This window comes from Euwallacea fornicatus, chromosome 7 (assembly GCF_040115645.1).
Source record: "Euwallacea fornicatus isolate EFF26 chromosome 7, ASM4011564v1, whole genome shotgun sequence".
Classification (NCBI taxonomy): domain Eukaryota; kingdom Metazoa; phylum Arthropoda; class Insecta; order Coleoptera; family Curculionidae; genus Euwallacea; species Euwallacea fornicatus.
In genome coordinates, this window is record NC_089547.1 from 1,985,010 (window position 1) to 1,998,440 (window position 13,431).

The 13,431-nt window shown below is 36.4% G+C and overlaps 1 protein-coding gene across 1 annotated transcript in view; it reads left to right on the forward strand.

The window, feature by feature from the left end:
- Window positions 1-13,431, forward strand: part of LOC136340316 (uncharacterized) — a 124,909-nt gene that overhangs the window by 44,019 nt on the left and 67,459 nt on the right. The window lies entirely within an intron of this gene.

Here is a 13,431-nt window from a genome sequence, read left to right on the forward strand (position 1 = left end):
AATTATTTGGGTCCCGACGATATTTAATGATTGAAACCTCCGTTCACGATTTGGATTTCAAGACCAATGCATTTGGTATGAACAGAAGGGGCTTTGCGTCCCTCCGATGCAGGGTGACCGCTTTATGAGCCCCACCTTAGGGACTTCGGTTGCTTTAAGAAATACGAGGTCGATTAAATTAGACCAAAGTTGTGCAATTTCTGTTGCAAAGCTGGGCAGTGAAGGTTTTCATATCGGCAATGTCGCCGATATTTTTCCAAATAACTGCGGAAAAATTGAATCCGTTTTCTTCGATTTACAATAACAAGACGAAATCTGGATTTTTCGCGGATAATTTGAAACTTTTTTGGATGCATTGTCGGTTTAATAATGGATATTTTTCAAGTTTGAAATTTCGGAACTTTAATAGAACAAATGCCGGATATCTTCCTACCTACTTGCGGAAGTCTGACTTTCAGCAACAGAAAAGTTCGGTGGAAACCCAAATGTCGACTCTTTGTTTGAGATGACCCCGAGATCCACAGATACATAAGTTGGTACGGGTACGGGCGTTCCCATGTACCCTTTTCCAACGTTTATTTTCCCAGTCGCGACACCTGGAAACTGGAGAATCAGCTAGAAATGTTCAAACTTCAAAATTCTTGACCAGTCTCCCATCATTTTCCATAATCTGACCCTGACGAATCCTATTAATTATATCGACATTTCTATCACAGTTTCACATGAGTTCTGGAAATTACGGTATTATTAAATTAAGCTCGAAAAGTCTTTCCATATTTTCCAGTCAAGTAACGTGCCGGTGAATTTCGAGAATATCGTATATTACAGTTACTGTAGGTTTATAGATTTAATGAGAATTGAAGGATTTGTTATGAATTTCTAGTTCTGTAAATTACAGTTACATAGATGTTGGCATGAATGTTGTATATTGTAAATTCCGGATTTGAGAGAACTCATGGAAACAGGTATTCATGTCAGTAAATTGAAAAAACTTCCTCTTGGTACGCGAAAATGAGTGAAAATCAATGAATTTTCTACGCATCAGCAAAACTTCAAGTTTTCGTTGATTTCATTCAAATGAATAAAAAATTTAACAATTAAATCAGTCTAAATGGTTGCTAAAATCTTTAGTTATTTTATACATATAAATATATATATTGCATGACTGAAAACAAGGTTACTACTTAATTTTTCATGACGTCTGTATTATAGTGTCAAAAAAGACGAAACTCTGACGTTATGATTTGGTCCACTGACGTTTAAGTACCAAACCAATCAATAAATGACGTGACATAAACGTCAGTTTACTGCCGGGGATTGAGATATAGCGGATGGCTTTTGGAGTGGATGTTGATTAAAGACCGATTCTCCCGAAAGGGGAAAAGCACAATCGTCTCACCCCGATACTTTTCGAATAGGCCCTCGGTTGGTCATTTCCCTTATTTATCAAAGCGGCCGCCCCAAATTTCCGGCTTGACCTGTCCAGCGATTACCGCGGCGTTTGCATGTTTGTTTTGCTGCTCTCATTCGATGAAGTTTTATGTTTTAAATAAGCGGTTTCAGGAATTCAAAGCCGTCATAAATTCCCATTCAAATCTCCTTAAAACTTTCAGCAATTCCGCATCGGAGTTTCATCTACTTTCATGAGCGCGTCACGCTCCGCGATAGATCATCGAGGAGAACTTCACAGAAATGTGGGGGCTTTTATTTGTATTTTCCTTTTTCATTCTATTCGGAGCCCATAACTCTTTTCGGAAGTCTAAGAGAGACGACAAATTTTATTTCAGCGTCGTCCTGACGGCCACTTCGTTTATTTTTCAATTTCGGATATATACGAATATTTTATTTATTGTGATATTTATCGGGGGAATGATGGGCCCGGGGGCTTTTTTCGTCGGGATTCACTCCCGCGTTTATTGTGTTAGCTTGATTGGGATCGTCTATCATGTCGAGCACGTTTCGCTCTATTGAGTGCCAGAAATAAAATGATAAATCGGGGGCAACCTTTTGATATCGAAGACACGATCCGAATGAAATAGTGACTAAAACAGGGGATATTCAAATCGGCGGATTTAATGTGTTGTCGCTTTCCAAGAGCAGGGGGAAAAATGCGAAGGGAGACTTTTTGAAATAATAAAGTCCGTTCCATTTGATTTCTTCTGGAGAATATCGGAGAATCCAAAGTTTGTCGCAATTTTCGCGAGGAAATCGCAAGTCCTCGCCCAAACCATGCCCGGCAAAATCCGAAAGACTGCACACCCTCTATCAAACCTCTGACCTTAAAGACGTTTTACTGTGAAATTTCCATCAAGAGTAACTCCGTAACTATTTTTCTCATTAACTCACTTCAATTATTGAAACCTCAAACCGTTGTCGGCCAATTGTAGCTACAGTTGATTCGATTCATTGTCGGTTTAATACGAAACTACTTCCAAGTCACAAAATGCAATTCTGAGATTAAAAAAGTTTTGGTCCATCTCTGAAAACGAATGTAGTCGGGGCTTTTATAAAATAAATGAGGCCCCGCCACAAAAGTCCGCAGTTTTAATTGAGGCGGAGTATCTCGGTCCCGGTTTTATGTGAAATTCAATTATTTCCGCGAGCCGGAGATAATTGCCGATGAAATTGAATTATTAATGAATATATTATTGTGCGGTATAAGAGATAACTTCCGTTATTCAATGACACGATTTTTGCGTTGCCCAAAATTAACTTTCAAACTCCAAATCGATCTTCGCGAAGGTCCGGCCGTGACTGGACCAAACTATTTCTGGGTTTTTGTCAATAAATCTCTTTTCAAAGATAAATCGACTGCACTTAGAAAAGCTGCAAAACGTTTAACGGTTCCAATTTAAAACATAACGGAAAATCGTTGCGGTTTTGCTCGGGAAATTTAAGATAAATGAAGTACGTAAAGTTTTATAAAGGTTACTTCCGTTCTGAGCGTCGTGATGGAAGTTCAATGCGGGATTTCTCGAAAGTTTTCTCTTCGAAAGGTGTTTAAAATTGAATTTCGATTAAACATTGGACGTGAAAAGAGCATAGAGTTTTTATAATTGATCGCTGTCTCTAAGTTTTTTAATAATTGAGATTCCAACTAAAGGAACTAATATCATTTTTGCAGGAAGTAACCGATGCTTCTCGATTTGAAGAGGAAACAGCGAAAAACATAAGATAATTGAATTGTTGCGAGTGGAGCCGCCTTGAATACATTTTATATATTAATTCAGATAAATTTGAGTATTTCTGTATCCATTAAAAATAAATTGGACGGGAAAAATATATTCCCTTTGTGGATGTCTTGTCGTTCATCGTTCGGTGTTTAGACAGAGGTGACTTGAAAAAATTTAAATGTACGTTTATGTCCAAATTGATTATTATAAAGGGCTTTTTATGATATTGTTTTGCAGCCATATACTGATTTACTGTAGGTCCGGTACAATGAACTAAGTGAATTTATAATTCAAGCAAAATAAGGCCGCTATCATGTGTGCTCCGTAATTTGTTGACACAGTTATGGAGCGAAGCTGCCAGCTTTCGTTATGTAACTAATTGCGTAACGAAACTCGTTTGCTCACCTGTTTGCATTTCACAAACGACCAGTTCATTTATCAAAGTAGAAAAAAGTGTTTATTTGAACTTACGATATAGCTATTCGATTACGAATCTATGTATCTAACAGTTATTGAGCTCAGACTCAGAGAGCAGATGCTGCTTTAAAAACAATTATTACGTATTACACGACCAATCCTAAGATGGCAATTAATCACTAACTTCGCTGAACTAATTACATTGCTCGCATCAACCTACTATATCTCAAATTAATTGCACAATAATATACTGCCCACCACGACGTGATATTATTGCATAATACATGTTAAGTCCTTTACGGTTGATCTCTTGATACCCTTGAGCCGAGACACACATGCAATTCAGTAATCTAAATAGAAGAGTGTGAAATAATTTATTTGCTTGATGTACTATTGAAATCTTTTAAAGGACAACTACATGTCACTGCACCTATTGAAGAACTGTTCGAAATCATGGTTAATTAATAATTATTTTATATTTTATAGAACTAAAAACTGGGTGATATGCTTTGAGAAGCCTATTTTAAAATCGATCATTGTATAGTCAAAAGCTATAAAAATTGCAGTGTCATAAATAATTTTTGTTCTCTCTATACTCAAGAGTGCGTGGCACTGCCCTCTTAACACTCATCACTGAGCTCAATTTAACTCGCAACTGAGGGTGTAACAAATTAAAAATCTGCGCATGTCGCATTTTTTTCTAACTAGGAAAGTGAACTTTGAAAAAGTGCACATCAGTTCGTAATTAAAATTCGATATTCGCATGTTCGTGCTGACCTTCACCAGAAAGCTCAACTTGGCTTGGATGATATGAAACGTTGAATAGTATTTGTTTTAAAAAAATCTCACAGAAATTTTCAAATGTAAGACTCAAAAACCTGTAAGATTTTACGCTCTGTCGGGCTTCGACTAGTAGTGCAGTTATTGCAAGATCTAATTTCGAAATGCCGTCGTTAAAATTACGAGCGCGAAAATGCTCCAGTAACTGAAATGTAAATCTCTCAGGATCTTTATGGCACAAGCCTGAAAAGACAAAAAGACGGATTTGGATCAGTGAAATTTATATTGGGCCAGCATGTTGCGAAATTTTTGGTTCCTTCTCGCATACCGAGTAGGAAATTTATTTCATTTATCTTCCAAAACTCTACTTATTAGTGAACTACTAAAAACAGATGTGCAATTTTAATTATAACCACAAACATGTCCCATCCAGTTAGTTTTAATTTCCATTGCAAAGCTGAGTTATACCAGTAAATAATGAATTCCGAGTTCTCCTGTTTTGCCTTTTGTACATATAGACTATTTAAATGAAAACTATTCCGAAACTATTAATAAAGCTTTGTTCCCTTCGCTAAAATGTGGAATGGTATTTTTTTATCTCCAGATTAATAAACTTCCTCGTCGATTTTCTTCCAGATGAAAATCCGGACTAATTAATTGCTGAAGCATCGGACGATGAATAATCGGCATTAATTTATTCGGGATTCTGAGGAATTTTTATTAGCCCGAAATAAAAAGATTACAGCAAAGACCTACTTTTTCACTTTGATTCATTTCCTATTTCAAATTCGCAACAAGTAACAATATTCGATACGTTCAAAGTTTTTACTCTTCTTTTAGTCGCTTTTCGGACATCAAATTAGCTTCATAGGAAAACTTAATTATGTACAATTAAAGGAAGCTCCCTAAATAGGAGATTTCGCCTTTTATAGCACAGTCCGCGCTTTACAGTCTCTTCTAATTAATAAGCGATTTGAGGAAGCAAGCTCCGCCGTTTAATTAGCCCAACAGCACAGAATAGCATCACTTGTAAAAAGGCTTTGACTAATTTGTTGGTCGTTAAAATTGGAACGAAATTCCATCATGGTTCAGTTATTCAAGCCAATTTACGTATATAATTTGAGATTGAACATTATTAGTTTCGAATAAATATTAGAGTGATGAAGGATGTGAATTTTGTAACAGACTAAACATACATTTTCAGGAGAAATACCGGATGTTTTAATATTCTAACCAAACAAAACACAGTGAATTAATAATGAATTTAATTCAGTGAATAATAAAGTAGGGCGACGCTGGTTTGAGATATAAACGAATTAACATTTAGGGTGATATTAAAGCAGACACGTTGCCTTTTTGCGTACTCGGCGAAAGCAGGAAAATGTTAATTAGAGGATTTCCTGTCTGCAATCTAGATTTGATTCCTGCCGGAGAATTGTATGTAAAAAGTATTTCCCAAGCCGGAGTTTAGTTCATTAAAATTAGAGACAGCTTTAGACTATATCCAGAAACGGAATAAATTATACACACTTGACTCTCGAGAAAACACGAACTAAATTAAGGACGGAGATAAGTCGCAGCTGTGACTGCGAAACTTTGATTTCTCAAATTCTTTTGATGGTAGAAAGACGAGTTGGTAATGGCAGAAGATTTGAATAAGTCACGTAACTTTTCGAGCGCCACTTCTTTGTGTCGGCCTGGACTTAGGGTTTAATTTGATGCTTGCGGACTTGCAACACGCCCTTAAAGCCCTCAAGGGTTTTGGGGAAGAGCTCTTGAATTCCGCCACACTTCACATGGGAAACAAGTATCTCCCCAATTCTTTTTTTTTATGAATGGAGGAGAAGTTTGATCATTTCGTGTGAAGCTAAAATTATGAGTTTCTGTTAGTAATGCGAAATTGCGAGGCAAAAATAAAAATTGCAATAAAATTTTATACCAGCGTCACACAAGACTATTATACCGTCTCCGAACTGTATTCGCAAGACATTTTTCCGAAACTGATTGCGGCCAAAGGCAAACATTTCGGGATATAAAGTTGCAAACTCGAGGAAACTTGCACTCTTTATTGTCCTCTATCGAATCGCTTATTGCCATCCGGTCCATGGCATAATGCCCACATACATGAAACTATTAAAGCAGATTTAAATTTCACGCTGGATAATTGTGATATTAAGATCTCCCCCGCCTGCTGGAGCACCATAAAATTTACCTACTTTCGTGCATAACTTGACGCACGAGGGAGCAGCGGTTTTTGCCCAACTTCCAACAAGTTCGCTCCTTCGAGGGCCATTATTCAAATGTTGCCAAAACTAACTTCGTATGCTCTTTTGTCTTTATAACATAAACTTGAGGATTCGTGTATTTTCTTCGGGGGGTTAATGTAACTAACCCCGGAGGGCAGTCTCTGAAGCAGAAGCTCCCGGAGAGTTAGGTTTTGGAAAAAGTCTTTAAATTGAAATTTCAAAATTCACAACCTTCATCCCTCTGCACACTTGTCACCAAATGGCGTACTAGAGGAACTCGAAAAGCTGATGGCCAATCTTGACAATGTACTGAAGATGAAAATTAAAAAGATTAATCTTGGAGGGGATTTAAATAAGGTTTAGACAAGTCTAGTTTGTCAATCTCAGTTCAATTTTTATTTTTGGGGCTCAAATCAGTGTCAGAGTAGCTATTGATGTCAAAAATTTTTACTGTTTTTAACTTACTTATTGCTAAGAAATATTAGCGCTCATCAAATATGTCTGTCTTCATATAAAATATTGGCGCTAATGATTCATTTGTCACCAGTATCTTCGCATATTAAACTTTATGTGGTTAACCATATAAAAAAGTTTCGGTTTGTCAATGAGTGCCGATGATAAGTGGAGCTTAAGCATGTTCTAAATCGCGTTTACAGTTGTACGTTTGTGCGTGTGTAAACATCTAGATTTTAAAGTGTCAGTTAAGTACTGTTTAAACTTTCTGTCAATAATAATATTAAAAAAAGCTGAATATTTTGGCGCGGGAATCATATTTACATCGGCGCCAATAAATCATGATTGTGTGAGCCCAGATGTAAAAGAAAGAAAGCGGAGACATAATCATGTAAGTTTGTTTGTCTGACTTGTAAGACAAATAACCTTGTTTAGAAGTTTAGTAATTGGCTTATAAGACCTTGCGTCTGATAATGCACCAGTCTTTTTAAACAAAGAAAACAAAGCGATGTTTTTCTTGGACGCGGAGGAACCCAGCCATCTATTTCATAGCTACAGCTGAGAAGATTAGCCGACAGATATTTGGAGTAGAAAGTCGATTAATTCACGGAAGACATGAGTGATTGCCGGAATATCCTGTTTTGTAGCGATTCAAAACCTATTATTTTGCCAAATAAAAATCAGCAATAACTTAAAAGATAACTATAAGAAAATACGCTGACGAGGTCTTTAAAGGACATGTCGGATATGTTCGAGAAAGAAACAGATATTTTGCCAGAAATTATAGCTCGTGTGATTCAAAGGAAATGCGATAAAAGCTTTTCGACACAAGAATGAGAACAGATTCTAAGGAGCATATTGGAGAAATGATAAACTCGCACGGCTATGGAGAGAATGCATGGGAATCAGGAGGAAATAAACGCAACGAAAATGCGGACAACACTGAACCGAGGAAGAGAACGATGTAGAAGAAACGCAAAGTATGGAAAACGCTCAGTTGGAACATGTGATTGTTGACGGCATCGGGTCAAAAAATGGAAACAGCTGTGCGATGAAATTATTTAAAAGAAACTCGTCTTTATAACATTGTTCGAATTTTTTTCATTTCAATTTTTCGGTGCACTGCAGAGGAATGAATATCATGAATTCATTAACTGCAGGAATTCAACACTGGTAGGAAACCATCAACTTGTAGATTCGACTGCAATTTAAATGTAAGACAAATATAGCACGGTCTCTGTAGAATATGATATACCACCTTTAGATTTGTTGATGCAGAAAAGAGCGGAAGCAATGGGAAGAGGCAGGAAATACAAGCAGGAGGTAAAAGAGAAGCTTTTGCACAAATGGCAGGCTAAATTACGAAAGGTGGGCGAGACTAATTATAAAGGATGTTGCACAGTGGCAGGGGTTCAAATGGAAGGGAGTGTGCAATTTCCATAATACGCAGGCATGGCGTGTTTCGCACATATCTGAAACGCATAAGGAAGCAGGACACAGACGCGTGTTGTCATTGCGGTTATGGAGCACACGTTACTGAAAAGCGCCAACTTTAACGACATTAGGGAGAGGGCAAACACACTCTGTAATGCCAGAATTTGTAGAGCTAATATTAGTCAATTACGAGTTCGAAGCGCAGAGAAGAAAGGATGCAGATGATGACGGAGACGATGAAAGGGAATAAACGGGTTAAACAATTTAATTGAAGGTGAAAATTTGTAAATTTTCTTCAGAGACTAATATAGCTGACCCCCAAGAGCATCCCGTTGAAAGGTGAGTTATCCGGAATGTTTTTCAGAGTCCAATTAGTCAGAAGCGCGTACTCTAAGCAACTTTGTGTAAAGTATCAGTAAGATGTTTAAATTAATTCCGTTAGGAAAGTCCTGTATTTTCTTGGAAGTTCAATGTAACTAACTTCGAAGTTATTCTATGTGTAAGCTTTTTCAACTAAAAATTATTTGGTATTTATTTTAAAATTGTCAATTTTTACCGGTTTATACAAGATGAAATATTGCTTTCAAGATTTTCTTTTAAAGCAGGTGAAAAAAAGTAAATAAACAGAAAAAGGGTAATGTATCAGATCTTGCAAAGTACTAACAGAAATGGAAGTTTTATCTGGATGTATTAAAATTATCTGTAAACTATTCGCCTTGAATCCTCTTTGGAACGTTTCAGTTTATTTATGTCCGTTAAAGTAGAGAGTTTCTGTATTTTGTTCAGAGTTAAATTAACAGAAAAATGCTTCTTGAAACAGAAGTTTTTCGACATAATATATAAATATAAATAATTTTTATACCATTTCTATTTCTTAATCCTCATCTACTGATGCCATTTAACTAATAGTCGGTTCAACTGTATTTAAAATTTTGAATATATTTAGTCTATTTGATAGTTAATTACCTAGAGCACTATCCGAAACGTGAGCTCTTCGATAATTAGCAATTCAAAATATTTCTAAATTACATTTTTTACATAATAACATACAAAATTAGTTGTAATATTATTGGTCTTGATACCTCTACTGCATAATGTTAGTTACTAAACTTTATTACCACCTCTCTCATACCTGTCTCCAGTTAAATGAGCTGAAAGCATTGAACATTTTCGCCTTTCTGAGCGTCCTTCAAATGCACTTATTGAAATAACACGCTGTGCGAATTACATCGTAAAATTTAATAAAATCTTCTCTATGCCTGTAGCAGAGCGCTATCTTTCGCTTATTAGAGCTTTAATATCGAATGGAATATGGAGGCTTACATATTAATACGGATTAACATTATCGTGGCATGAAATTTCTGCATAGTAGAAGATTATTTGGAAATTTAACGGTAAAACTTTTGACCTAATAAGACAATCAATTGCTCGTTTTGTGGAATACACAACTTGAAATTAATCTTGAGATTCACGACCGTCGAGCCCCTAATCTGTTTTTATAGGGTATATGGGTCAAGTTTGCTTAACTGCTTTATCCGAGGAATTTCAGATAATATTACTGTTTGGTGGAGGGCCGCTTTGAAGATTAATGCGGGCCCCATCAACCTTAGATAGTGTCCTCTGCCCTAAACACAATCAAATAGACTTTCGAATTTATTCGCGGCATATTAAAATTTAGCGTAGGCCTTACTCCACTAAGTTTTTGAAACTCTAATGGGATTTATCATATTTTAGATTATTGACCAAGTATGAATAATCCTTCTGTGTACGTTAAATGCATGTCGCTTGAAGCATTTCCGTAAAAGCCATTAGTGTCACGTCGTATCATTATTTTTGGAAAGCGGATCTCCGCTCCAGAGCAAACACCATATTAAATTACTGGATAGCGTCAGTGAGCAAACTTGACCCACATCGGGGGTAAACAGATAATGTTTTAGGACACTTTTCTCTTATCCTTTTAGCGGTTGAAATGGATAGTCCCCGAACCCCAAATTTAGTTTATCAAGTTCAAATTAATAATAGCAATAATTAGATATTGGATAGGAAAATCAGCAATTTCGTTTACAAATACCCCATAATTTATAGAAACAGCAGAAAAAGCCGAGTGTGGAAATTGGCTATTCGAAACCTGAACAAGCAAATTAGAAAGCTTATTCAAATTCGTATAAATGCTGAACATTAATAAAGCAATGTTTAAATGAAAATAATTATCCGGGGCCTATCATTGCTCGGGTTTGGATTTAATGGAAAATTCGGACTTTTCGCTGTATAACAGAAAAAGAGATGTTTAATTGGAATTGTTTGGAATACGTGTCGTTTCATTAGTTACTTGGGACAGATAGGGATTCCAAAGCCCAACTTAAAATTAACTTTTGCTTTTTTGCTATTGCCGTTTGAGAGAAGTGGCACCGTCGCAGTATTGAAAAAATTGTGACGTAGACTTTCACCGTTTAAAGAGGCAGACACGCATGCCTGAAAGACATTTCAGTAAATAGTAATTTGGAAAATTTTGATCTTCACATATAGACCTTTCATGCAAATCGCTTGTAGGACGAATAATCGCCCAAATGTTGTGAGAATTATTGCCCTCAAAACAGGTATTGTGCGTTAATGATTTTTTAAAGTGTACCTACACTTACAATTAGACAGAGAAACGGTAACTTAGAAAAACTTTATTTTTATTTAAATTTATTGAAGACTATATTTTAACAGAAAAAACCAGATCGCCTAAAAAATGTTTCAAGGAAGGAAAAGTGTTAAAAATTGTATAATATATTCCTAAAAAGGCCTTTACGCTCGTGATTTCCGGAACGTTTCCTGAATAGGTCTCTTATCCCAATAATTTTATTAATAAATAATCAACCAACATGGCGAATCATAAAAGTTTTCTCACATATTGATACTATCCAACACTTTTTTTACCGCATCTCAATGTTGGATGCATTCCGCATCTCTTCTCATGTCTGCTACTTTTCCTTTTCTGTACACAATTGGCTCATTTCATATATCAAACTGAAACTATTCAAAATTATTTGATAACAATGCAAAATGCGTTATAGTGATTCTTACGAAGTAATTTTAGAAACTTAATCACATAAGTCCCAAGATGTTCTCTTGGAGAAATCTTAAACGAAATTGCAGTGGTATACCGGGAAAGTGGCCATATATTACGGATATGTACTCAGACGTCTCGCCGAACACTCGTAAAAGTATGGGGTGCTCTCTTTCTACATCAAAGTCGTAAAAGTTTATTAGCAAACTAGACCTGGCATAGTTTTTGGTGACATTATAGAGCGCGACTCAGTTTTGCAAGCAAATTCGAAGATGGGGACTTTGGGACTGTTTTTTTGGTGTTGGGACAATGCCAGATAAGATTTAATCATAATGTAGAGATGCAACGTCGATCCGAGCTATATTTAAAACTGAATGAAAAACGTTAAACTTCTTTCCTTCAAACCACTACGTGAAAATGGAAACTGCTAAAAAGGTCTCGAAAAGGCAAATGCCTTTTTTTATGAATACACGGACCGACTCCTAAAAATCCTGCCGGGGTTTGTGCTTTTGGGTAATAAAATGTGTCATTTTCTGACGGTTTATGATTCATTTTCAAAAACTATAACCCGCACTATGATATGCTGAGCCTGGAGTCTTTTAGTGAATAATAAATTGCTCTCATAACGTAACAAAACTTACGATGTGAGGAAAAGAACATTTTCGATCATATGAAGTTACATATATGCTGTTTGATTTTCATTATATAATGTTCAAGAAAATTCAAGATCCGTCCGAGCAAAAAACACACGCTATGAATTTCCGAGACCTTGGGTAAACACAATTACATACCTTCTTGGATTCTAACCTTCTTGGAGGGTTCGACCTCTTAAGAGGGCTATTTCCAGTTCATGTTTATGTTAATTTACTTTTCATCGTATTCGCGATAAGGAACGTTTACATTTCTCTTGTGTGAGCGAATGAAAAAAAAATTTCGAAAATTTTCTAATTATTCTACAAGTGTTTACCATTGTATATACAGGGTCTTTCAGAAACATTGGTCCAAATGCGTATGGGCGATATGGGAATAGAGCGATTCAGCTAAATATGCAGTTGCAAATGTACTTTTCTCCCATTTAATCAAGTCGGTATCTATAATCGACGATCCCTGCGTTAGAAATCCATTCTTTGAACACACTACTTATCTGACCGATGAAGGGAAGGAGTTTCCAAACAACTTCCAAATTAAGTTTGCTTAACTAGGCTTAGTAATGAGTTAAATTTTCTTAGTTCCAGCCTAATCTCGAACTCCTACTATAACCCCGGCAGATCAATTTCCCATTTAATCTCACCCGAATCCCGGATTAAGATTAAGCGGAATGTGACGATATGGCACTCGATTCTCGTTTGGCATCGTAGTCGAACCCTGTTCGTACAAACTGAGGTCGAGTAAAAGCAGCAACGATAAAATCCTTCTGATTAAGTTTCACGACCCAATTGGCAAAATGTTATTCGGGGATCGCATGTAGGAGCGGCGTCACAATAGAATGACTGCTCTAACTCTCCGATAGTTTTCCTTTCCGCTGCGGAACCTTTCAAATTGGTTTTTGCTTTTTATTGAAAAGATCTTATCCAATCAGGACAACAAACTCTCCATGCATTTTTTGCTCGGCCCAGATTTCGTTGCTAAATGTGTGTAATTTTGATAATGAAAGTATATGAGGGAGCCACACCCTGGGGGGTCGTATGAGAGGGAATAATGAGTAAACCTGCGTTTGGATAATAACGGACAGAAAAACAGGGAGTATTATTATATGGATTGAGCGGGGGTTGGGCTGTAATTATGTTTTGTCACGAAATCTCGAACGACGACAGCTTTAACGGTCGAGGAAACTCGTTTTGGAATTATGTAAACATGACACCTAGTAAATTTGCTC